This window comes from Moschus berezovskii, chromosome X (assembly GCF_049115385.1).
Source record: "Moschus berezovskii isolate FMDL1 chromosome X, NW_MosBer_1.0, whole genome shotgun sequence".
Taxonomy (NCBI): domain Eukaryota; kingdom Metazoa; phylum Chordata; class Mammalia; order Artiodactyla; family Moschidae; genus Moschus; species Moschus berezovskii.
Window position 1 is genome coordinate 112,074,858 of NC_142488.1, and position 23,699 is coordinate 112,098,556.

General features: G+C 40.2%; 1 long non-coding RNA gene across 5 annotated transcripts in view; it reads left to right on the forward strand.

Moving 5' to 3' along the window:
* Window positions 1-21,274, forward strand: part of LOC129563799 (uncharacterized) — a 519,846-nt gene extending 498,572 nt beyond the window's left edge. For 4 of the 5 annotated variants that reach the window (XR_016036934.1, XR_016036931.1, XR_016036933.1 and 1 more), the window contains 2 exons: window positions 2,624-2,664; window positions 21,009-21,274. This is a non-coding gene — a long non-coding RNA (uncharacterized LOC129563799). Of the gene's footprint in view, window positions 1-1,310; window positions 1,406-2,623; window positions 2,665-21,008 lie in introns of those variants that run through there. The other variant, XR_016036935.1, reaches the window with a different exon arrangement.
* The last annotated feature ends 2,425 nt before the right edge of the window (window positions 21,275-23,699 follow it).

Genomic DNA, 23,699 nt, shown 5'->3' on the forward strand with positions numbered 1-23,699 from the left:
TGAGTCAGCCAAGGAAAGGGCTGGGGGAGGAGTGTCCTAAGCAGGGTGAACAATAAGATCAAAGACCTTGAGATGGGAGACACCCTTATATGCCTGCAGTTCTCATTTTCCGCTTTTAATTTATTGGTATAATCTTTTCTTTGCCAGTTGTAGCGTTTTCCCCTTATAACCAATCATTGGCTTTTTTTTATTAACTCTGCCATTTTTTCTTTCTGTATTTACTTCTGTTTCATCTTAGTGTTCTTGCTTCCCTTTTCTTTTTGGTTTATAATTCTTGATTCTCTTTCTGTTCCTAAGAAATTGGATTTTTTTTCCTTTTCTGAACAACAGTAGGACTCCTGTATCCCACTGAACTTCCCTCCCTATTAGTATCAGTAGCTGGTATACCCTGAACTTGGCTTGTGACCATTCTTTGAAAAGTGGAAAGGCATTATAGCATGCATTTTTACCCTAACCTCAGTGCTAGTATAATTTGAATTGTAATGTGTAGTTTTTTCTTTGTAATGATTTCCTTGCTTAGTTTTTTTGGGGAAGGAACTTCGATCATCAGAATTTATTATGTTATTTCAAATGATAGCACTTATTTTTAAGATGATTACAAAATTTATTACCTTTTGCCTTAGATATGTTTGTAGCCATATCCTCTCCTTTTCTGAAGCAAGATAGAATGTAAAAACATGAATAGTTTCTTTATAAGTACTTTAAGTGAGGGTTTTTTTAAAAGTTAAACAAAACTGAGGTATAATTTACATACAGTAGAATTCACCCTATTTAGCATATAGTTCTGTAAGTTTTGATAAATGCAAACCAACAAAATTAAGATATGAATCAGTTCCAGTGCCCCCTCATCTCTTTTCCAGCCCTGCTGTTTTCCCTTTTCCAAAATGTATAAATGGAATCTTACAGCATGTAGTCTTTTGTGATGGTTTCTTTCACTTGTTACAATGGATTCGACATTCATCCATGTAGTTACATATCTATGGTTCATTCCTTTGAACTGCTAATGCTTTGACACTCAATTATACCATGTGATATACCACAATTTATTTGTGCACTAGTTGATAGGACTTTTTTCCAGATTTTGTTGATTAAGAATAAATCCTGTATAAATACTCACATGCATGTTTTTCTGTGAGCATAAGTTTCATTGCATGTAGTTAAACACCTAGGAGCCGAGTCACTGGCTTATATGGTAAATTTAAGTTTTTTTTTTTTTAACCAGAAACTGCCAAACTCTTTTGCAAAGTGGTTGAGCCATTTTACCTTCCCACCTGGGAAGAGATTTAGTTCATTATATATCTTTTTTTCAGGTGCTAGAAAGAAAGTGAAGTCTCTCCGTTGTGTCTGACTCTGCGACCCCATGGACTGTAGCCTACCAGGCTCCTCTATCCATGGGATTTTCCAGGCAAGAGTACTGGAGTGGGTTACCATATTCATGTTTTTATTGCTTTTGGCCAATGGTAGTTATAGGGTTTTTAAAGAAAAGAGAAGATATGGTGTGTAATGTTTAAAATTTGTTATAATTTTCACAGCAAAGATAAAAGCATGTCACAGGTAGTATTTCATAAAATTTCAAATGCATTCATTGATTTTGTTTTAATTTTGCAATTTTCTTTTTGGCTCATCTAGCTTCTAGTAAGTGACGAGTTCTAAGATAACTATTTTGAATGGAGTACTGTCTTTAGCAAGTAATATTATACTGAGAATGAATTAAAAATAGTGTATTTAAGAATGGAATAGCATATTGAAAGCCTTTCAATTTTATTTTTATGTAACTTTATATTTATTTACTTACTGAACAAACATTTGTTGAGTATTACGTGCAAGTAACTGGGCTGTGTGTTGTGTATGGTACAAAGATGTGTGAGAGTCCCTGCTACCAAGCAAGCTCCCATGGGGTCACTTGCTCAGTCAGCTTTTCCATTTGAGATATATATGTATATGTGTGTGTGTGTATATATATATATATATATATATATATATATATATGTATGTATGTATGTATGCAGTTGTTGCTGTCTTTGGTATGCAACAAAACTAGATTCAAAGATATATCTAACAAGTGGGCTGATAAGGATTTCTTTACAATTTGCTATAGGATTAAACTTTAAATGCACTAATATATTTTAAATTGTGGTGGAATGACTGACTCACAGTAAGTGTTCAAAATTGGTACCTTTAAAAATTATTTCTATGATATTTACAATTTATAATCCAGTAGTCAAAGTGTTTGCCATGTTGTAGCTTAATTGCCTTGTATAAGCATGATACAGTGCTTTTGTCGTGAAACACAATCTGCATCAAAGGTAATTGTTTGATGAAACAAGTTCTAGTCATTTTGCTGTTGTTAGAGTATTCTTATTTCAGATGCCTGGGATATATACTAGTGCAAGGAGGAAAACTCCAAAGATCACTTATTTTCTTAAAAAAAAAAGTTTATATAGTTGGTGCTTGGCAATTGAGAAACAGATGGTAGCTACAAGGTTGCACGTTTTAAAAATGCAAAAATACCTATTGAAACAGCTGAAGAAGGACCAAAATGCAGAGTATCACAAGCAGAAAAGTGTGAACTGTCAAAATATGAATGTGTTGACCTTTTTTTTTTCTTTGTTTTGGCTTTCAGCCCTGCAACCTATTAGAAGATGGAGGACTTTGGACATTTTGGTGAGTTGGGATGAACTTTATTTCAAATCTCTTAGATCCAGTACCATTTTCCTATGTGTATATGGTTTTGTGCCTGAGTCCAGGGAAGATTTCATTGACTTGGACAGATCTGTGCCCTGGTGCTGAGAAAATGTAGAGTTGTGGAGCCTTAGCCAAAAGAGATGCGCAGGGCCAAGTAGTTCGTAGCTGTGAACAAGGAGAATTATGTCATGCCAGCGAGACTTCTTCAGCAGTTTGTCTTCTTATTGCAGGGCTTCAGGGTTTCTTTTCTTTTTAATTAATATCAATTACATTCTTATTTTTTAACAATGAAATATTATATATGAGACAATAGTCTCAGCTCCAGTCTACTCTTTTTTCTCAGAATTAACTACTTCCATGAGTTTGATTCTTATCATTACAAAATTTAATTGATGATTTTGAACTGTGGTGCTGGAGAAGACTCTTGAGAGTCCCTTGGACTGCAAGGAGATCCAACCAGTCCATTCTAAAGGAGATCAATCCTGGGTGTTCATTGGAAGGACTGATGCTAAAACTGAAACTCCAATACTTTGGCCACCTCATGCGATGAGTTGACTCACTGGAAAAGACTCTGATGCTGGGTAAGGTTGGGGGCGGGAGGAGAAGGGGACGACAGAGAATGAGATGGCTGGATGGCATCACCGACTCGATGGACATGAGTTTGAACTCTGGGAGTTGGTGATGGACAGGGAGGCCTGGCCTGCTGTGATTCATGGGGTCGCGAAGAGTCGGACATGACTGAGCGACTGAACCGAACTGAACTGATTACAAAATTTTGCCAGGCTTTTTCATACTTATATATATATATTTGTTCCTATTGTGTGTGTGTAGAGAAGGAAATGGCAACCCACTACAGTGTTCTTGCCTAGAGAATCCTGTGGACGGAGGAGCCTGGTGGGCTGCTGTCCATAGGGTCACAGAGAGTCAGACACAACTGAAGTGACTTAGCATGTATGCATGCATTGGAGAAGGAAATGGCAACCCACTCCAGTGTTCTTGCCTGGAGAATCCCAGGGACAGAGGAGCCTGGTGGGCTGCTGTCTATGGGGTCGCATGGAGTCAGACATGACTGAAGCGACTTAGCAGCAGCAGCGGCAGCATTGTGTGTGTGTGTGTGTCTGTGTGTAGGTGCCTCTGCATGCCTGTGTGCATGATCACATAATTGGCATTATTTTGTACAAAGTGTCTTGCAACTTGTTTTTTCTTCACTCAGCAAAGTGGCTGCTGCTGCTGAGTCGCTTCAGTCGTGTCCAACTCTGTGCGAAGTGTCTAGGAAGAGTATTTGTTGGTGCATGTGTATCTAGCTCATTCATTTTACTAGCTTTGTATCATTCTGTAATATGGATGCTGTATAGTTGACTTAGCTGTTCTCTTATTCCTGCATTTTTAGGTTGTTTCCAAATTGTCACTAGTAGAAACAGGGCTGCAATCAGCAATTTTGTATATCACTTTGTGTGTTCAGATGCAAGTTTTTTCTGAAAGGGTAATGGAGCTGATTAAAGTTGTTTTATCTGTGGGTACAAGCAATGTTAATAATTATGCATTATCAAATTTCCCTCCAGAGTTCTTCATGGCATTTTCTTCACATCTTATGCAAATATTATTAACAAAATCAGACTTTAAAAAATTGAAGTGTATTTGATTTACAATATTGTGTTCGTTTCAGGTATACAGCATATTGGTTCAGTATTTTTGCAGGTTATAATGCGAGATGGGTTATTATAAGATAATGGCTATAATTCCCTATACAGTAAATTCTTGTTGCTTATCTTTTTTAATTGGAGGATAATTGCTTTATAGTGTTGGTTTCTGCCGTACAATAGCAGAAATCAGTCATAATTATATTTATATCTCCTCCCTCTTGAGCCTTTCATCCCCCTTCTATCCCACCTCTCTAGGTCATCACAGAGTGTCAGTCTTGGCTCCCTGTCATATATATCAACTTCTGACTCACTATTTTACATAAGGTAGTATATATATTTCAGTGCTATTCTCACGATTTGTCCCTCTTTCTTCTTCCCGCACTGTGTCCACAAGTCCTTTCTCTGTGTCTATCTATCTATTTTATATATAGTAGTTTGTATCTGTTAATCCTATACCTGTAATTTGTCTCTTACCCCACCCTTGGTTGTTGTTCAGTCACTCAGTCATGTCTGACTCTTTGTGAGCCCATGGACTGCAGCATGCCAGGCTTCCCTGTCCTTCACCATCTCCTGGAGTTTGCTCACACTCATGTCCATTGAATCAGTGATGCCATACAACCATCTCATCCCCTACCCTCTCCCCCTTGATAACCACAAAATTATTTTAAATGTTTCTGAGTCTGTTTTGCATATACATTCATGTTTTATCATTCAGATTTCACATATAAGTGATATCATCTAGTATTTGTATTTCTCCAACTTACTTCCCTAAGCATAGTATTCTCCTGTTCCATCCATGTTGCTGCAAATGGCAGTATTTCATTTTTTATTGCTGAGTAATATTCCATATATATATGTGTGTGATGTGTGTGTGTGTGTATATATATATATATATATATATATATATATCACATCTTCTTTATCCATTCCTCTGTTGATGGGCACTTGGGTTACTTCCATGTCTTGGCTATTGTAAGTAGTGCTGCTATGAACATTGGGATGTGTGTATCTTTTCAAATTAGTGCTTTCTTTTTTTTCAGAAGTATATCCGGGAGTGGAATTACTAGCTCATATGGTAGTTCTGTTTTTGTTTTTTTAAAGATTTCCATATTCTTTTTAATAGTGGGTGAGCCAACTTGCATTCCCACCAACCCTGTACAAGAGTACCCTTTTCTCCACACACTCACCAACATTTATTATTTGCAGATTTTTTGATGACAGCCATTCTGATAGATGTAAGGTGAAAACTCTGTGGTTTTGATTTACATTTTTCAGTTAGAAGTGTTGAGCATCTTTTCATGTGCCTGTTAGACATCTGTAAGTCTCCTTTGTTCCAAAGTCTATTGAGGTCCTCTGTCCAATTTTTGATTGGGTTGTTTCTTGTTTTGATATTGAGTTGTATGAGCTATTTTTGTGGTTTGAATGTTAATCCCTTGTCAGTCACATCATTTGTGAATGTTGTCTCCCTTTCTATAGGTTGTCTTTTTGCTGTGTCAATGGCTTCTTTGCTTTGCAAAAGCTTCTAAATTTATTAGGTCCCACTTGATTAACAAAATCAGACTTTAATTTTTTTGTAAATAATATGTGAAAATTAATAGCTTATATTTTTGACTGGCATTTTCTGAGAACTAATGGGTTAATTATTTGTTTGTGTGTGTATTGGCCGTTTGTGTTTTTGTTTCTGTAAATTGGCTGTGTAAATCATTTGCCATTTTTACCTACTGAGTTGTCATTTATTTTATGGATTTGCGGGAGTCTTTTGATTATTCCTGATGGGTTAAATGCATTCCAAATATCTTCTCCCTGTCTGTCACTTGCTTTCAACTTTGGTTTAATAATTTTTTTGCATACCATTTTTACATTTTAATATAGTAAAATTTAGGGTTTTGCTTATGAAGGAGATCTTAAACTTTTATCTCAAGCTCCTACAATATTTTCTTCTAGGATTAATAGGTCTTTCATTATTGATTTATTTCTAACAGTTTAATATATTTAAAATGTGTATGTATTTATATGCATGTGTATGCAACACGTGTCTATCTGAGGCAAGTGAGGTTATTGTTTTCTTAAGCGTTTGGTATGTTAAGTTTCAGAATACTCAAGATATTCCTTCCCCCCTCCCCTTTCCTCTTGCCCAGTGTCCTCCTCTCTCCTTATACCTGGTTCCTCCATCTTTATACTTGTGTTTGCCTTCTGGTTCATATACTATATACACCAGTTTTCAGTCACCATTTCTGTTTGGTCAGCTTATTCTAGGGGGTTCCACAGATGTAGAATAGTTATTTTTCTCAAAGAACCAGAAAGATTAGAAAGTTATCCAAAGTCAGAACAAGCAGAAGGTCAAAGCTATGATGTCAGATCTGTCTTAAAAAGACAGAAAATAGCATTTATTAACCCTTAATGAGAGTTGGACTGTGAAGAAAGCTGATCACCGAAGAACTGATGCTTTTGAACTGTGGTGCTGGAGAAGACTCTTGAGAGTCCCTTGGACTGCAAGGAGATCCAACCAGTCCATTCTAAAGGAGATCAATCCTGGGTGTTCATTGGAAGGACTGATGCTAAAGCTGAAGCTCCAATACTTTGGCCACCTCATGCGACGAGTTGACTCACAGGAAAAGAATCTGATGCTGGGAGGGATTGGGGTCAGGAGAAGGGGACGACAGAGAATGAGATGGCTAGATGGCATCACCGACTCGATGGACATGAGTTTGAGTGAACTCCGGGAGTTGGTGATGGACAGGGAGGCCTGGCGTGCTGTGATTCATGGGGTCGCAAAGAGTCGGACACGACTGAGCGACTGAACTGAACTGAATATGTGTAATACAGTGTAAAAGGCATTCGATCATCATTTTAATAATCTCAGCATCTCTATAAAGTAGTTATTACCCCTACTTTTTACATGAGGAGACTGGGGCTCAAAGTGGTTGAGTAACTTGCTTAAGGTCACATGAATAGTATATCAGTCAGAATTTTCCAGAGAAACAGAACCAGTAGGCGATATGGAGATATTTACTGATTTATTACCTGGAGAGGGAAATGGCAACCCATTACAGTGTTCTTGCCTGGATCCCATGGACAGAAGAGCCTGGCAGGCTACATTCCATGGTGACTCAAAGAGTCAGACATGACTGAGTGACTAAACCACAACCACCCACTTACTTATTATTAAGGATTTGGCTTATGAGATTATGGGGGGAGGCCAGTCTAAAATTTGTAGTGCAGGTTGGCATCATCAGAAACTCAGGCAGGAGTTAATGTTTCAGGCTTGAGGCAGAATTTCTTCTTTTCTGTTAAGGCATTCAACAGACTTCGTTATCAGTGATAATCTCCTTTACTTAAAGTCAACTGACTGTTTATATTAATAACATCTACAAAATACTTTCACAAATAACACCTAGGTTAGCAGAATGGGTGAGCTCTATAGTCTAACCAGTTTGACACAAAATTCAGAATTACAAGTGGTTAAGTGAAAGAAATGGATTATGAACCCTTTCATGATTGGCTATAAAAACCCCCATTTGTAAGCACTGAGAGCCTGTCTTATTTTCCTGTATCAGAGTTTTTGCAATAAATATATAAATTTAATTAACTAATTTTACTGGATGAATCAGTAAAGTCAACTACCTAAATAACTGAATTTTTTTTCTTTATGAACTCTAGTTTCTCTGGGACTCAGCGTTTTTGCTTTAGGCTCTGTGCTGTTGCAACTGCCTGCTTGTTTGACCTAATGATTAATCAAATATCCAGAATCATGGGATTACTTTCCAGTGGCCTACCTATCCTTCTCATATCAGGTTTTGGACCTCCCCATTCCTGTCTGTCAAAAGCAGTATAAGTGGTTTAGGTGACTGCTTTTTTCCAGGGCCCTGAATTGTAGGCCCCGGGCTTTCTCAGAGTCTCCTTGGATAACGTCCTGAACTGAACCCTGGTTCATGACTTTAAGGGTTTCATGGTAGAAATCAGTGATCATGGCCCAGGATTAGAATTAGCAAGCAAGAGACTAGGCTGAATCTATACCAACCTCAGGGCTTTTCCTGGAATTTGACTTGTTACTGCTGATGGTTTTAATAAATCTCTGACACAAGCTTATCTTGTGATAATAATCATTCTACTAAAATGTGAGCACAGTGGGGAAAAACAGTTTAATTGAAAGGACTGTTAGTTGGATTTCAATTAATTGAGATTTTATGGTATTTGTTTATGGGAATGTAACAGTTATCCTGGTACTATCTTATTTAATATCTGCTGAAAACATCATTGAGTAGTGAGTTAAAATAATTGACAAGGAAGTCCATTGCCAGTCATTAACTCTTATGAATTAGTGAGACTGTAAACAAGCATGGTGGTAAATCAGAGTTACTACTTACCCAAATAGAGTATAATTTATTTCTAGGGGTAGCACTTTCTCTACAGTGTTTGGACATCAGAAAGTACCCTGTGCTGAGTTATAAGAAATCAATGCTTCCTTTAGCTCTCTAGCTTGATTGTTTCTGGTGAAGTGGCAGGAGACCACTAGATTTGTAGATACTCATATTTAGCAATTTTAAAGAAATTTTTTCTTAAAAAGGACAGAGAAAAATAAATCCTTCACACAGGGCCAGTTTGGAGTCTTTACTTGTTAAAAAGGGCCAGTATATGACATCATGTAAGTTGTTCCTAGCATTCTCATTATTGTTCTCCTAGATATGTTCCTGGAATAAGCTTGGACCACAGGATCATTCCCTAGCTCTGAATTGTTCCAGCACTTACATTGCTTTGAAATATTCACAAGTTGTAAGAACACGATGATAATTCAGTAATTTCACAAGTGTGCCGACTGTATGCCTTCATAGCGCCTCCTATGTACCATACACCATACTACACAGTTGAGGATAAACCTATGCATGTCATCGTAGAGTCCTTAATCCCTGATCAAACTTACCTTGGTCTTCTTAACAATGTTACTTTAGCTTCAGTATCCCTGATGTGCTGGGTTCTGGATTTTTTTTTCCACTTGGTTCCTAAAGGCCTGCCTGATTCTGAGGTTTAGTGGAGTCAGAGTGGATTCCAGACCTGACTCTCTCAGTTATCCTAAAGATTATACATTATTTCCTTTCATCTCCCTCCCTGCATTTCACACAGTCAGACACTCTTAGAAGCCTATATGTAAGAGAGTGGAGGATGGTAAAAATCCTGGGTTCTTTAAGCAGTTAAGTCTTTACTGTGTCACTTTACTGGGTGTATGACCTTGGGCAAGTGAATCTGAACATTAGTTTTCTCACCAGTAAAATGAGATTAACATCTGGGAGGAAGTTAATAGTATTACTTTTCAAGTAGGATGTCTAATATATAGTGCTCCAGAAATGGTATCTATTGTTATTAAATTATTGCATGGACCCCAGAAAATAATTGGAGAAGGAAGTGGCAACTCACTCCAGTATTCTTGCCTGGAGAATTCCATGGACAGAGGAGCCTGGCAGGCTACACTCCATGGAGTCACAAAGAATTGGACACGACTGAGTGACGATCACTCACTCAGAAAATAATAATGATTTTAAGGCTTGATGTATTCTAACAGTTCAGTTCAGTTCAGTCGCTCAGTCGTGTCCGATTCTCTGCAATCCCATGAATCACAGCACGCCAGGCCTCCCTGTCCATCACCAAATCCCAGAGTTCACTCAAACTCATGTCCACAGAGTCGGTGATGCCATCCAGCCATCTCATTCTCGGTCGTCCCCTTCTCCTCCCGCCCCCAACCTTACCCAGCATCAGAGTCTTTTCCAGTGAGTCAACTCATCGCATGAGGTGGCCAAAGTATTGGAGTTTCAGCTTTAGCATCAGTCCTTCCAATGAACACCCAGGGTTGATCTCCTTTAGAATGGACTGGTTGGATCTCCTTGCAGTATAAGGGACTCTCAAGAGTCTTCTTCAGCACCACAGTTCAAAAGCATCGATTCTTCGGCGATCAGCTTTCTTCACAGTCCAAATCTCACATCCGTTCATGACCACGGGAAAAACCATAGCCTTGACTAGACGGACCTTTGTTGGCAAAGTAATGCCTCTGCTTTTTAATATACTATCTAGGTTGGTCATAACTTTCCTTCCAAGGAGTAAGCGTCTTTTAATTTCATGGCTGCAGTCAGCATCTGCAGTGATGTTGGAGCCCCCAGAAATAAAGTCTGACACTGTTTCCACTGTCTTTCCATCTATTTCCCATGAAGTGATGGGACCAAATGCCATGATCTTTGTTTTCTGAATGTTGAGCTTCAAGCCAACTTTTTCACTCTCCTCTTTCACTTTCATCAAGAGGCTTTTGAGTTCCTCTTCACTTTCTGCCATAAGGGTGGTGTCATCTGCATATCTGAGGTTATTGATATTTCTCCCAGCAATCTTGATTCCAGCTTGTGCTTCTTCCAGCCCAGCGTTCCTCATGATGTACTCTGCATATAAGTTAAATAAGTAAGGTGACAATATACAGCCTTGACGTACTCCTTTTCCTATTTGGAACCAGTCTGTTGTTCCATGTCCAGTTCTGACTGTTGCTTCCTGACCTGCATACAGGTTTCTCAAGAGGCAGGTCAGGTGGTCTGGGATTCCCATCTCTTTCAGAATGTTCCACAGTTTATTGTGATCCACACAGTCAAAGGCTTTGGCATAGTCAATGAAGCAGAAATAGATGTTTTTCTGGAACTCTCTTGCTTCTAAACAAGCTAATCACTACAGTCAGCCTCTTTTCTGCTTCTTTCTCCTCCTTATCCCCAATTTCTAGATTTTCTAGGCCTTGTTGTTGCTGTTTAGTCACTCAGTTGTGTCCAATTCTTTTGTGATCCCATGGATTGTAACCCGCCAGGATTCTCTGTCCATGGGATTTCCCAGGCCAGAATACTGGAGTGTGTTGTCATTCCCTTCTCCAAGAAATCTTCTTGACCCAGGCATCAAACTTGCTTCTCCCGTGTCTCATGTGTTTCAGGCAGATTCTGTACCACTGAGCCACCAGGCAAGTCCTTTTTAGGCGTTATATCTCTCTATTTTAATGATGAGGTGTTTGGGATTAGCTTTGGTTTCTTTATCCTGCTGTAGCCTATATTAATGCAAAATAGTGCCAGTGCTGAATTGTCAAGTAAATTAAATAGCATCCCAACAGAAGCTTAGTGGCCTGGAACTCTGGGAATATGTGGTGATTTTAGTGAGATGCAGGAGAGGAAAGTGGGAATGAAGGTAGCTTGTCTGATTCAGGTGTTTTAGAGGCCTTTATGTTGTCCCTTATATGCACAGTACATCATGAGAAACGCTGGGCTGGAAGAAGCTGGAATCACGATGGCTGGGGGAAATATCAATAACCTCAGATATGCAGATGACACCAGTCTTATGGCAGAAAGTGAAGAAGAACTAAGGAGCCTCTTGATGAAAGTGAAAGAGGAGAGTGAAAAAGTTGGCTTAAAACTCAACATTCAGAAAACTAAGATCATGGCATCCAGTCCCATCACTTCATGGCAAATAGATGGGGAAACAGTCGCTGACTTTATTTTTTGGGGCTCCAAAATCACTGCAGGTGGTGACTGCAGCCACGAAATTGAAAGACGTTTAGTCTTTGGAAGGGAAGTTATGACCAACCTAGACAGCATATTAAAAACCAGAGATATTACTTTGCTGACAAAGGTCTGTCTAGTCAAGGCTATGGTTTTTCCAGTAGTCATGGAGGGATGTGAGAGTTGGACTGTAAAGAAAACTGAGTGCTGAAGAATTGATGCTTTTGAACTGTGGTATTGGAAAAGACTATTGGAAGGACTTCCAACCAGTACATTCTAAAGGAGATCAGTCCTGGGTGTTCATTGAAAGGACTGATGTTGAAGCTGAGACACGAATAACTTGGCCACCTGATGCGAAGAGCTGACTCATTTGAAAAGACCCTGATGCTGGAAAAGATTGAGAACAGGAGGAGAAGGGGACGACAGAGGATGAGATGTTTGGATGGCATCACCAACTCGATGGACATGAGTTTGAGTAAACTCCGGGAGTTGGTGATGGACAGGGAGGCCTGACATGCTGCAGTCCATGGGGTCACAAAGAGTCAGACACGACTGAACAACTGAACTGAGGTATTCCCTGCTTTGGTAAAAAATTGAGGTTGCTCTGTTAGGCAATCCTAGTTGATCCCACATGTTTTACCATTGATGTTTTATAGTCATAAACGTACCAGTCATGTTTTACAGTCATGGGGTAAAGGGAAAAGAGAACAATAAAAGACACTGAGCGGATGGAAATCTTGCTCTTAATTTGCCACTGACTAGTTATATGATCTTCGGAGAAGGCAGTGGCACCCCACTCCAGTACTCTTGCCTGGGAAATCCCATGGGTGGAGGAGCCTGGTTGGCTGCAGTCCATGGGGTCGCTAAGAGTCAGACACAACTGAGCGACTTCACTTTCACTTTTCACTTTCACACATTGGAGAAGGAAATGGCAACCCACTCCAGTGTTCTTGCCTGGAGAATCCTAGGGAAGGGGGAGCCTGGTGGGCTTCCGTCTATGGGGTTGCACAGGGTCGGACACGACTGAAGCGACTTAGCAGCAGCAGTTATATGATCTTAGGTTGGACATTGAGGAAGAATCAAAGAATATTGGGTTGAAGAAGAAGATTTAGTTTAGACATGATCATTGTCCTCCAACATTTAAAGTCTACTAAGTGGCCTCAGATATAAGAGTGAAGACCAATGGATAGAAGCTGTAGTAAATATAGATTTTAACTTAATATGAGAAGGAAGCATTATAAAAAGGAAGTAAGTATCTTCCTTAATGAGCTTCCCAGAACTCGGATTTTTCCAGCACTTGGAAGAGATTCTAAAGTCTGATGGAGAATTTGGTAACAGGATCCTTAAGGATCTTTTCAATCTTGAGATTACATTTTAAAATCACTTCTGTGGACCTTAGTTATTCCATTTAAAATGAAAAGCATGGGTTATATGATTGTGTGATTGCTTTCCACCTTTAACTATCTGCTGTTGCTGCTGCTGCTGCCAAGTCGCCTCAGTTGTGTCTGACTCTGTGCAACCCCATAGATGGAAGCCCACCAGGCTCCCCCATCCCTGGGATTCTCTGGGCACGAACACTGGAGTGGGTTGCCATTTCCTTCTACAATGCATGAAAGTGAAAGTGAAGTCGCTCAGTCGTGTCCAACTCAGCGACCCCATGAACTGTAGCCCACCAGGCTCCTCCACCCATGGGATTTCCCAGGCAAGAGTACTGGAGTGGGGTGCTATTGCCTTCTCCATTTCATTGTCTACAGTTTGTCTAATGAGCAACATGTGGAGGAAGTTCAAACCAGATTTCTTTATTATGGCTCTTACCTGAGGCTTGCTTTGTTGGGTGGTAAGACAAGCCAGCAGACAAATATGGTAGAAGAGGCGGTTAGTCTCAGTGTGGCAGCTTCCTGTGTCTAACCAACCATTTAGCACCTTAAATCTAATAAAATTATTTTTAGGTTAGCTTGTTTTCTGTGGTAATTCATGAATTTTGCCAATTATAGGGGGGAAGCTCGATGTTTTATTTCTGGTATGGTGATTAGTACCTACCAGCACAATAAAGAAATTCAAAGCACTGTATTATTTCAGCTTCCTGTATTTTCCCTTGGAGGAAATTATTATTAACCAGGTCTGCTCATTTAGCAAAGTATTTATCTGTATGGGAATCTTATCAAAGCGGAGAATAAGCTGTGACATTTGCAGTCCAAAAGACGCGCATGTGAACAATGGCATACAGAAGGAAACGCTTCGGGTAAAGAAAAGAGAGGAGAGAGTTTTATGATAACCAGCACTGTTTCTGTTGTTCATCTTCAGGGACTGCATTATAGATGAAGACAGGCTTCTTAATTTGAGGGGTCCAGGACAAAATTATAATATGAAGCCTCTTGTTCAAAATGCAAGAGCTAAGTACCATTAAAGAGCACTTAAATAGGGACTTCCCTCGTGGTCCAGTGTTTGAGCAGTTACCTTACATGGCAGGGAGAGGTAGGTGGTATAGGTTCAAACACTGGTTGGAAAGCTAAGATCCCTCATGCCTCTTGTCCATCAAACAAAACTTAAAACAGAACCAATTTTGTAACAAATTCAATAAAGGCATTAAAAATGATCCATATTTAAAAATTTTTTAAGGAAAAAAAGCACTAAAATATACAGCTTTTTCCTTTCATTCTTCCTTAATGTCTGTCTCTTTGTCCCCATCTTTATCTATCTTTCATTATGGTATTTTTATTTATCTAAATATTATATATATTATTGTATAAGTCTTATTCAAGTGGTGCTTCCAACTTCACAGAAGTTGCTGGGATAAAGTCGGCATTATGATTGGAAGATGGAACTAATGTTTCAGATAAAAGATGGCAGTGTGTAGTGTGCATACTGTAGAACATTAACCACACCTAACAGCTACTGAATATTCACTCTTTCTGCCCACTCCACTGTAGCAGGGTAGGTATTGGCAGATAAATGGAAGAGGGGGATAAGATATTTCTGTTTACTCAGCAGTATTACCAGGGACCATTAGAGAATGTGGAGACATTCAACAACATTCAGCTCTTGATATTTGGTACTTTCTTAGAATATTAATTTTTTCTTAAATTCTATTGTACTTTCTAGAAGCACCTCTTTTTCCTAGAATTTTTACTACTAATTCTAAGTATTAGAATGATGGCCAAGGATGGTCAAACATGATGTGTGTAGATAGAACTAGGAAATTTCCACCTTAACTAAGTAATAGCACTCTTTCCTTTTTAGATTGCTTTTTCTTGGTAATGTGCAGGAACAGTGCTAGAGCCTAGCTTCCTTCTGCCACCATAAATTTACCCAGGAGATAGACCAGTTAGCAGGGGAAAGCATAATTTGGTTATCTCACCTGCCATTTGATCTTTATGCAGCTCAAGAGAAGATTAGTCTTTTTCACAGACTGTGCAAAAAAGATCTTCATGACCCAGATAATCATGAAGATGTTATCACTCACACTCACCTAGAGCCAGACATCCTCAGGTGGGCCTTGGGAAGCATCACTACGAAAAAAGCTAGTGGAAGTGATGGAATTCCAGTTGAGCTATTTCAAATCCTGAAAGATGATGCTGTGAAAGTGCTGCACTCAATATGCCCCCTAATTTGGAAAACTCAGCAGTGACCACAGGCCTGGAAAAGATCCATTTTTATTCCAATCCCAAAGAAGGGCAATGCCAAAGAATGCTCAAACTGGTGCACAATTGTACTCATCTCCCATGCTAGTAAAGTAATGCTTAAAATTCTCCAAGCCAGGCTTCAGCAGTACATGAACCGTTAACTTCCAGATGTTCAAGCTGGTTTTAGAAGAGGCAGAGGAACCAGAGATCAAATTGCCAACATCCGCTGGATCATGGAAAAAGTAAGAGAGTTCCAGAAAAACATCTGTGTCTGCTTTATTGACTATGACAAAGCCTTTGACTGTGTGGATCACAACAAACTGTGGAAAATTCTGAAAGAGATGGAATCCCAGACCACCTGACCTGCCTCTTGAGAAACCTATATGCAGGTCAGGAAGCAACAGTTAGAACTGTACATGGAACAACAGACTGGTTCCAAATAGGAAAAGGAGTACATCAAGGCTGTATATTGTCACCCTGCTTATTTAACTTCTATGCAGAGTACATCATGAGAAACACTGGGCTGGAAGAAACACACGCTGGAATCAAGATTGCAGGGAGAAATATCAATAACCTCAGAGATGCAGATGACACCACCCTTGTGGCAAAAAGTGAAGAACTAAAGAGCCTCTTGATGAGAGTGAAAAAGTTGGCTTGAAGCTCCACATTCAGAAAACTAAGATCATGGCATCTGGTCCCATCACTCCATGGCACATAGATGGGGAAACAGTGGCTGACTTTATTTTTGGGGGCTCCAAAATCACGGTAGGTGGTGACTGCAACCATGAAATTAAAAGATGCTTACTCCTTGGAATATAATCAATCTGATTTCGGTGTTGACCATCTGGTGATGTCCATGTGTAGAGTCTTCTCTTGTGTTGTTGGAAGAGGGTGTTTGCTATGACCAGTGCGTTCTCTTGACAAAACTCTATTAGCCTTTGCCCTGCTTCATTCCGTGCTCCAAGGCCAAATTTGCCTGTTACTCCAGGTGTTTCTTGACTTCCTACTTTTGCATTCCAGTCCCCTATAATGAAAAGGACATCTTTTTTGGGTGTTAGTTCTAAAAGGTCTTGTAGGTCTTCATAGAACCGATTAACTTCGGCTTCTTCAGCACTACTCGTTGGGGCATAGGCCTGGATTACTGTAATATTGAATGGTTTGCCTTGGAAACGAACAGAAATCATCCTGTCATTTTTAAGATTGCATCCAAGTACTGCATTTCGGACTCTTTTGTTGACCATGATGGCTACTCCATTTCTTCTAAGGGATTCCTGCCCACAGTAGTAGATATAATGGTCGTCTGAGTTAAATTCACCCATTCCAGTCCATTTTAATTCACTGATTCCTAGAATGTCAACGTTCACTCTTGCCATCTCCTGTTTGACCACTTCCAATTTGCCTTGATTCATGGACCTAACATTCCAGGTTCCTATGCAATACTGCTCTTTACAGCACCGGACCTTGCTTCTATCACTATATAAACCGTGAACTCCCAGATGTTCAAGCAGGTTTTAGAAAAGGCAGAGGCACCAGAGATCAAATTGCCAACATCCGCTGGATCATGGAGAAAGCAAGAGAGTTTCAGAAAAACATCTATTTCTGCTTTATTGACTATGCCAAAGCCTTTGACTGTGTCGATCACAATAAACTGTGGAACATTCTGAAAGAGATGGGAATCCCAGACCACCTGACCTGCCTCTTGAGAAACCTGTATGCAGGTCAGGAAGCAACTGTTAGAACTGGACATGGAACAACAGACTGGTTCCAAATAGGAAAAGGTGTACGTCAAGGTTGTATATTGTCACCTTGCTTATTTAACTTATATGCAGAGTACATCATGAGGAACGCTGGGCTGGAAGAAGCACAAGCTGGAATCAAGATTGCCGGGAGAAATATCAATAACCTCAGATATGCAGATGACACTACCCTTATGGCAGAAAGTGAAGAGGAACTCAAAAGCCTCTTGATGAAAGTGAAAGAGGAGAGTGAAAAGGTTGGCTTGAAGCTCAACATTCAGAAAACAAAGATCATGGCATCTGGTCCCATCACTTCATGGGAAATAGATGGAAAAACAGTGGAAACAGTGTCAGACTTCGTTTTTTTGGGCTCCAAAATCACTGCGGATGCTGATTGCAGCCATGAAATTAAAAGACGCTTGCTCCTTGGAAGGAAAGTTATGACCAACCTTGACAGTATATTAAAAAGCAGAGACATTACTTTGCCAACCAAGGTCCGTCTAGTCAAGGCAATGGTTTTTCCCGTGGTCATGTATGGATGTGAGAGTTGGACTGTGAAGAAGGCTGATCGCCGAAGAATCGATGCTTTTGAACTGTGGTGTTGGAGAAGACTCTTGAGAGTCTCTTATACTGCAAGGAGATCCAACCAGTCCATTCTAGAGGAGATCAATCCTGGATGTTCATTGGAGGGACTGATGCTAAAGCTGAAACTGCAATATTTTGGCCACCTCATGCGACGAGTTGACTCACTGGAAAAGACTCTGATGCTGGGAAAGGTTGGGGGCGGGAGGAGAAGGGGACGACGGAGAATGAGATGGCTGGATGGCATCACCGACTCTGTGGACATGAGTTTGAGTGAACTCCGGGAGTTGGTGATGGACAGGGAGGCCTGGCGTGCTGTGATTCATGGGGTCGCGGAGAGTCGGACACGACTGAGCGACTGAACTGAACTGAACTGACTCCTTGGAAGGAAAATTATGACCAACCTAGATAGCATATTAAAAAGCAGAGACATTACTTTGCCAACCAAGGTCTGTCTAGTCAAGGCTATGGTTTTTCCCGTGGTCATGTATGAATGTGAGAGTTGGACTGTGAAGAAAGCTGAGTGCCGAATAGTTAATGCTTTTGAACTGTGGTGCTGGAGAAGACTCTTGAGAGTCCCTTGGACTGCAAGGAGATCCAACCGGTCCATCCTAGAGGAGATCAGTCCTGGGTGTTCATTGGAAGGACTGATGCTAAAGCTGAAACTCCAATACTTTGGCCACCTCATGTGACGAGTTGACTCACTGGAAAAGAATCTGATGCTGGGAAGGATTAGGGGCGGGAAAAGAAGGGGACGACAGAGAATGAGATGGCTGGATGGCATCACCGACTCGATGGACATGAGTTTGAGTGAACTCCGGGATTTGGTGATGGACAGGGAGGCCTGGCGTGCTGTGATTCATGGGGTCGCAAAGAGTTGGACACGACTGAGTGACTGAACTGAACTGATCATGTGACTACCTCTTTTGCCTTTGGCAGCAATCATGCATTGCTTTTGCTCCTTGAGCAGGACAGGAGGAAATAGATGCCGCATGGTGGTTGAGAAAACCAGATCTCAGGGTCATTTAAGATACGCACTAAGGTTCAGAACCCTTTGAGGGGAATTTTTAGGAAGGGTGGGTCAGTCTGGAATTCTGCACAGTAGATGAGATAGAGTTTAAAAAAAAAGTATGAGATGGTAATGGTGAGTTTTGGCTGACCCTAGTCACCCTCATTCGAGTGGAAAATGGCAACACACTCCAGTATTCTTGCCTGGAAAATTCCATTGACAGAGGAGCCTTGAGGGCTACAGTCCATGGGGCTGCAAAGAGTCGGACATGACAGTGGCTGAGTGACTGAGCATTCCCGCTCATTATATCTCCCTTACTAGGCTGGAAGTTGTTTATGATCCGGACCATATGGATAGATTGTATTTTTTGCTTACAGCGCTTCCTTTCATCTTTATCCTGGTTGTGGCTCACTGTGGGCACAATGTCTTCCCAGGTGGTGCTAGTGGTAAGGAACCTGCCTGCTAATGTGGGAGACATAAGAGACACATTTGATTCCTGGGTCAAGAAGATCCTCTGGAGGAGGAAATGGCAACCCATTCCAGTATTCTTGCCTGGAGAATCCCATGGGCAGAGGAGCCTGGTTAGCTACAGTCCATAGCGTCACACAGAGTCAGACATGACTGAAGTGACTTAGCACAGCATGGCATGTCGGCACAGTATATATTCATTTCCTATTGATTTGGGGCTTGGCCATATAATTTTGGCCAGTACAATATAAGTGGATATAACAGTCTGTCAATTCTAGACCAAGGACTTAAAAGAGGCATCACATGTTTCCACACAACCCTCTTGAGCTTCTGACTTATGCCATGAGAAGAACATGACTCAAGTATTTGTTCCTCCTACACCCTAGGTCCAGGGATGAAGACCAGAGCAGACCTGAACCTAACCTGACGTCTAGAGTCCAGTCTAGCTTAGATGAGCCCAACTGAGCCAGCCAAACTGTTGCAATCCCTTAGACCCATGAATGTGCAAAATAAACGTGATAGTACACTGAAACTTTGAAATTATTTGCCATACAGCATTACTGGGTTGAGCTTCCCAGGTGGTGCTACAGGTAAAGAGCCACCCTGCCAATTCAGGAGATATAAGAGAGGCGGGTTGGATCCCTGGGTCGGGAATATCCCCTGGAGGAGGAAATGGCAACCCACTCTAGTATTCTTGCCAGGATAATCCCATGGACAGAGGAGCCTGGTGAGCTACAGTCCATAGGGAGGCAAAGAGTAGGACATGACTGAAGCGACTGAGTATGCAAGCATGTGCATTATTGCATCAGAACCCTTACTAATATGAGATCATAGAGTTTTTATATCCATAGCACCCAGATCATTGCCTAGCAAACAGTTGCTGGATGAGTGAGGGAAGAACTTGACATAGGTTGAACTGATTATATTGCCCAGCTGTCTCAATGGTATTTCAGTTGTTAGAACAGGGTACTCGGGGGAGTCAAATCCAGCTTTTATGGACTACTTTTCTTCGCTTCAAAATCCAAGGAAGGTGTCTCAATAATACGTAAACCTTTCTATAGAGAGCGGTTTAGCCAGAGGGAAACAAAATGACTTAATACACAGCCACAGTACAACCCGAAAAGCATTGCACATGTCTTGCTGCTGGTGGATCAGAAGGACTATATATATGAAGCTTGCTGTGTGCTAAGTCGATTCAGTTGTGTCCGACTCTTTGTGACCCCATGGACACAGCTCATCAGGCTCCTCTGTCCATGGAATTCTTCAGGCAAGAATACTGGAATGGATTGCCGTGTCCTCCTCCAGGGGCTCTTCCTGAGCAAGGGATGGAACCTGCATCTCTTACGTCTCCTGCATTCCAAGAAGATTTTTTACCTCTAGTGCCACTTGGGAAGTCTATATAGATATGAAGGTCAGCTCAGAATGAAGCAATTGTTGCTGGTTTATCCTTTTTAATGTGTGGTTTTAATTAGTTCTTAGGCACACCAAGGGTTTGGAGTTTGGATACCTGAAGGGTTCTGAAGAAAATGGACTTGGTGTTTTTTGAAGTTAATAAAGAAAAACAGGTAGCAGAAGTGAGTGTTAATTGCTCAGTCCTGTCCGACTCTGTGATCCCATGGTCTGTAGCCTGCCAGGCTCTTCTGTCCATGGGATTCTCCAGGCAAGAATACTGGAGTGGGCTGCCATTTCCTTCTCCAGGGGATCTTTCTGACCCAGGGATCAAACTTGTGTCTCTCATGTCTCCTGCATTGCAGGTAGATTCTTCAGCACTGAGCCACCAGGGAAGCCCAAAAGTGAAAATATTAGCAGAAGTGAAGAGGTGCTTTAAAAGGAGTGGAAACCTTGGCAAAAAAAAAAAAAAATTGTCAGAATGGAGGGGAAGGAATTACACGTGAGTATATGGGATACTGTAAGCAAGATGGCCTGGGGGCGGAAAAAGAGATGGGGTTTTTTGATAAGAGAAAGTGATGCAGGCAAGCATATGGACTTGTTGCTGAGATAAAGGAGGTCCTAGATAAAGACGGGGGATCAAACTAGCATGGGTATCTTGGGTGACCTGCCAATAAGTAATTTGGAGAATTTTTTTTTTTGCGATTTTGTAGCCTAAAGAATTGTTTATTTTTAGGGGAAAATATTGCATATTCTGATTTTTAAAAATTGAGTGGTAGTCTTAGAAAACAACACTTAGAATATGTTCTTCTATGCTGCTCCAATCCTAGCAGAAGTGTGGCTTTCCACAGTTTAAAGAGGATTTGTAACTCAGACAGATACTGATTTTTTCTCTGGGATAGAGATTGGATTTATGTCTGATTAGCTTTTTGATTACTTTAAAACTAGATATGACATTTTATTTTCCTTTTGTGTCTTTGAGACTAAGGAACAAGGAAAGAAAAATTATGCCGTGGGTAATAGAAGTGATTACCAATCAGATTGTTTGGTGGTGGGGAGTAGGAGGGGCTCAAAAGCAGGTTCTTTCAAGACTTTTTCTTTTCCTTTTTGCTTACAGGATTTGGAACATAGCTATTTTTGTATGAAAAATAATTTTATTGGACTTAGTGATCAGTCACAAAGTGCTTATTAATGAGATTTTGATTCTTTGACATTTCTAATCGATAATAGTTGAAATGTAAGAAAGGACTCAGATGTTAGTTTCCTGTGCTTAGTTATTTCTTGAAAAGATAATTAGTGATGCTTTGTTGTAAATACATTTTGACCAATGGGATCATATCTTATGGCTCAGAGGTAAATACTTTTAAGTTGGCATTTAGAGTTTGAGTATCCTGGCACAGTAAGTGTTCCAGAACTTTTTGAACATTGCTTAAGAGGTAGCAAGTATTCAGGATTTTTTCCCAGTCAATTCTGTCATTTCAATTTGAAAGAGACCTTGTGTGGCTTTGATGAACAATTTATTGGTACTCTTATTTAAAAACTTTGTACAGGTGCCACAGACTGGGGCTGGTTGATTTCTGTCTTTTTCTTTCCTCCTTTCTCCCTTCCTTTTCTGTCTTCCTTCCTTTTTAATTCTGGAGGTCGGTTATACATATATTTGAATCTTCAGTTTAGTTGTTCCCAAACTTCTTACCAGCTAGTCTTCTAAACCTTACTTCCTCCATTTGCCTTCTGATTATTTTAATCTCAATTTTGATTATAAAAAGAATGCATTTTAAAAGATAAGCCTGTGTTTTCATCAAGAGTAAGTGTTCACATCTATCTTATGAAAGAGAATAAAGACATCAGATACAATTGTAGATGTTTGCCGTCTTTAAATAGATTCAACGTGTGAAAAGACAGGTTTATAAAAATAATCAAGTATTTTCTGTGTAAAAAAAAATGATCACTTTAGAAAATAGTTCATAACAGCATTCACAGAGTCAAAGAATCATAAAGTTTGAAAGAACCTTAAAAGTTACTACTGAAGCTGAATCCATTCTCTGTACAAATTAAATCTAAGAGAGAGTTTTGGGTGATGTATAAGAGAACAGCTTTATTCCTTTGCTAGGCAAAGGAGGCCACAGAAGGCTAATGCCCTCAAAACTGTTATGTCCCAACTTTGAGAGGGTAGTGAGAAGTTTTATGAGAGTGGTTCAGAGAGGGGATGATCAGTTCAATGACATTCTTCTGATTGGTTGGTGGTGAGATAACTGGGAGTCAGAATCATCAACCTTTTTGTTCTAACCAGTCTGGAGTCTCTGTCCTTGTGGGCAGCATATAGTTAACTTTTCCCACCTAGTGGGGGTTTTAGTATCTGCAAAAGCATTCTATGATATTGTTATATATATTCCTTGTGGGGGAGCTAAGACTCTGCCCTAAGGCTGCATTATGATTTCTGGACTGCTCCTCCCTTGTCTCCACATCTCCTATCTCCCCTAAATAGTATCTGTTTGAACCTGTACCTTGGAACTCAGGCAAGGTCATGAAGGCTGGATGAAGCCCATTTCCTGTAATCAAGAAGTGGATGACACAGAAAGGCAAAGGCTTTTGTGCCCAGGAGCCTGATAGAGCCCTGCTCAGTATCACTGCTATACATCCAATGACTGAATTGTGTTACTAAATTCATGATAGGTGTTACTCTGCCTATCTTTGGATGTCTCTGCTAACAGGGAACTCACTACCATAAGGGGCAAGTTCCCCCCTCACTTTTTAAACTAATGCCATATTATTATTTTAAATGACCAGACCCATTCTTTATATCAGTTCTGTTACAATTTTTACTAACTGCTTCCAGTTATAGTTATTGCTTTGCTTAGCACTCATAATATAATAAAAGGAGTTAGTTAGCTGAACAATATGTCATTTTCAAAAATGTGAGAGTAAGACATTTGGAATCTGGGGAAGATACATGATTTGCATCAAATCTTATAAAAGATCGATGAATTCTGGATTCCCAGATATTTCACTTTTTGTGGTCTGAGTAACAAAATTCCATTTACATTCAACTGTCAGGG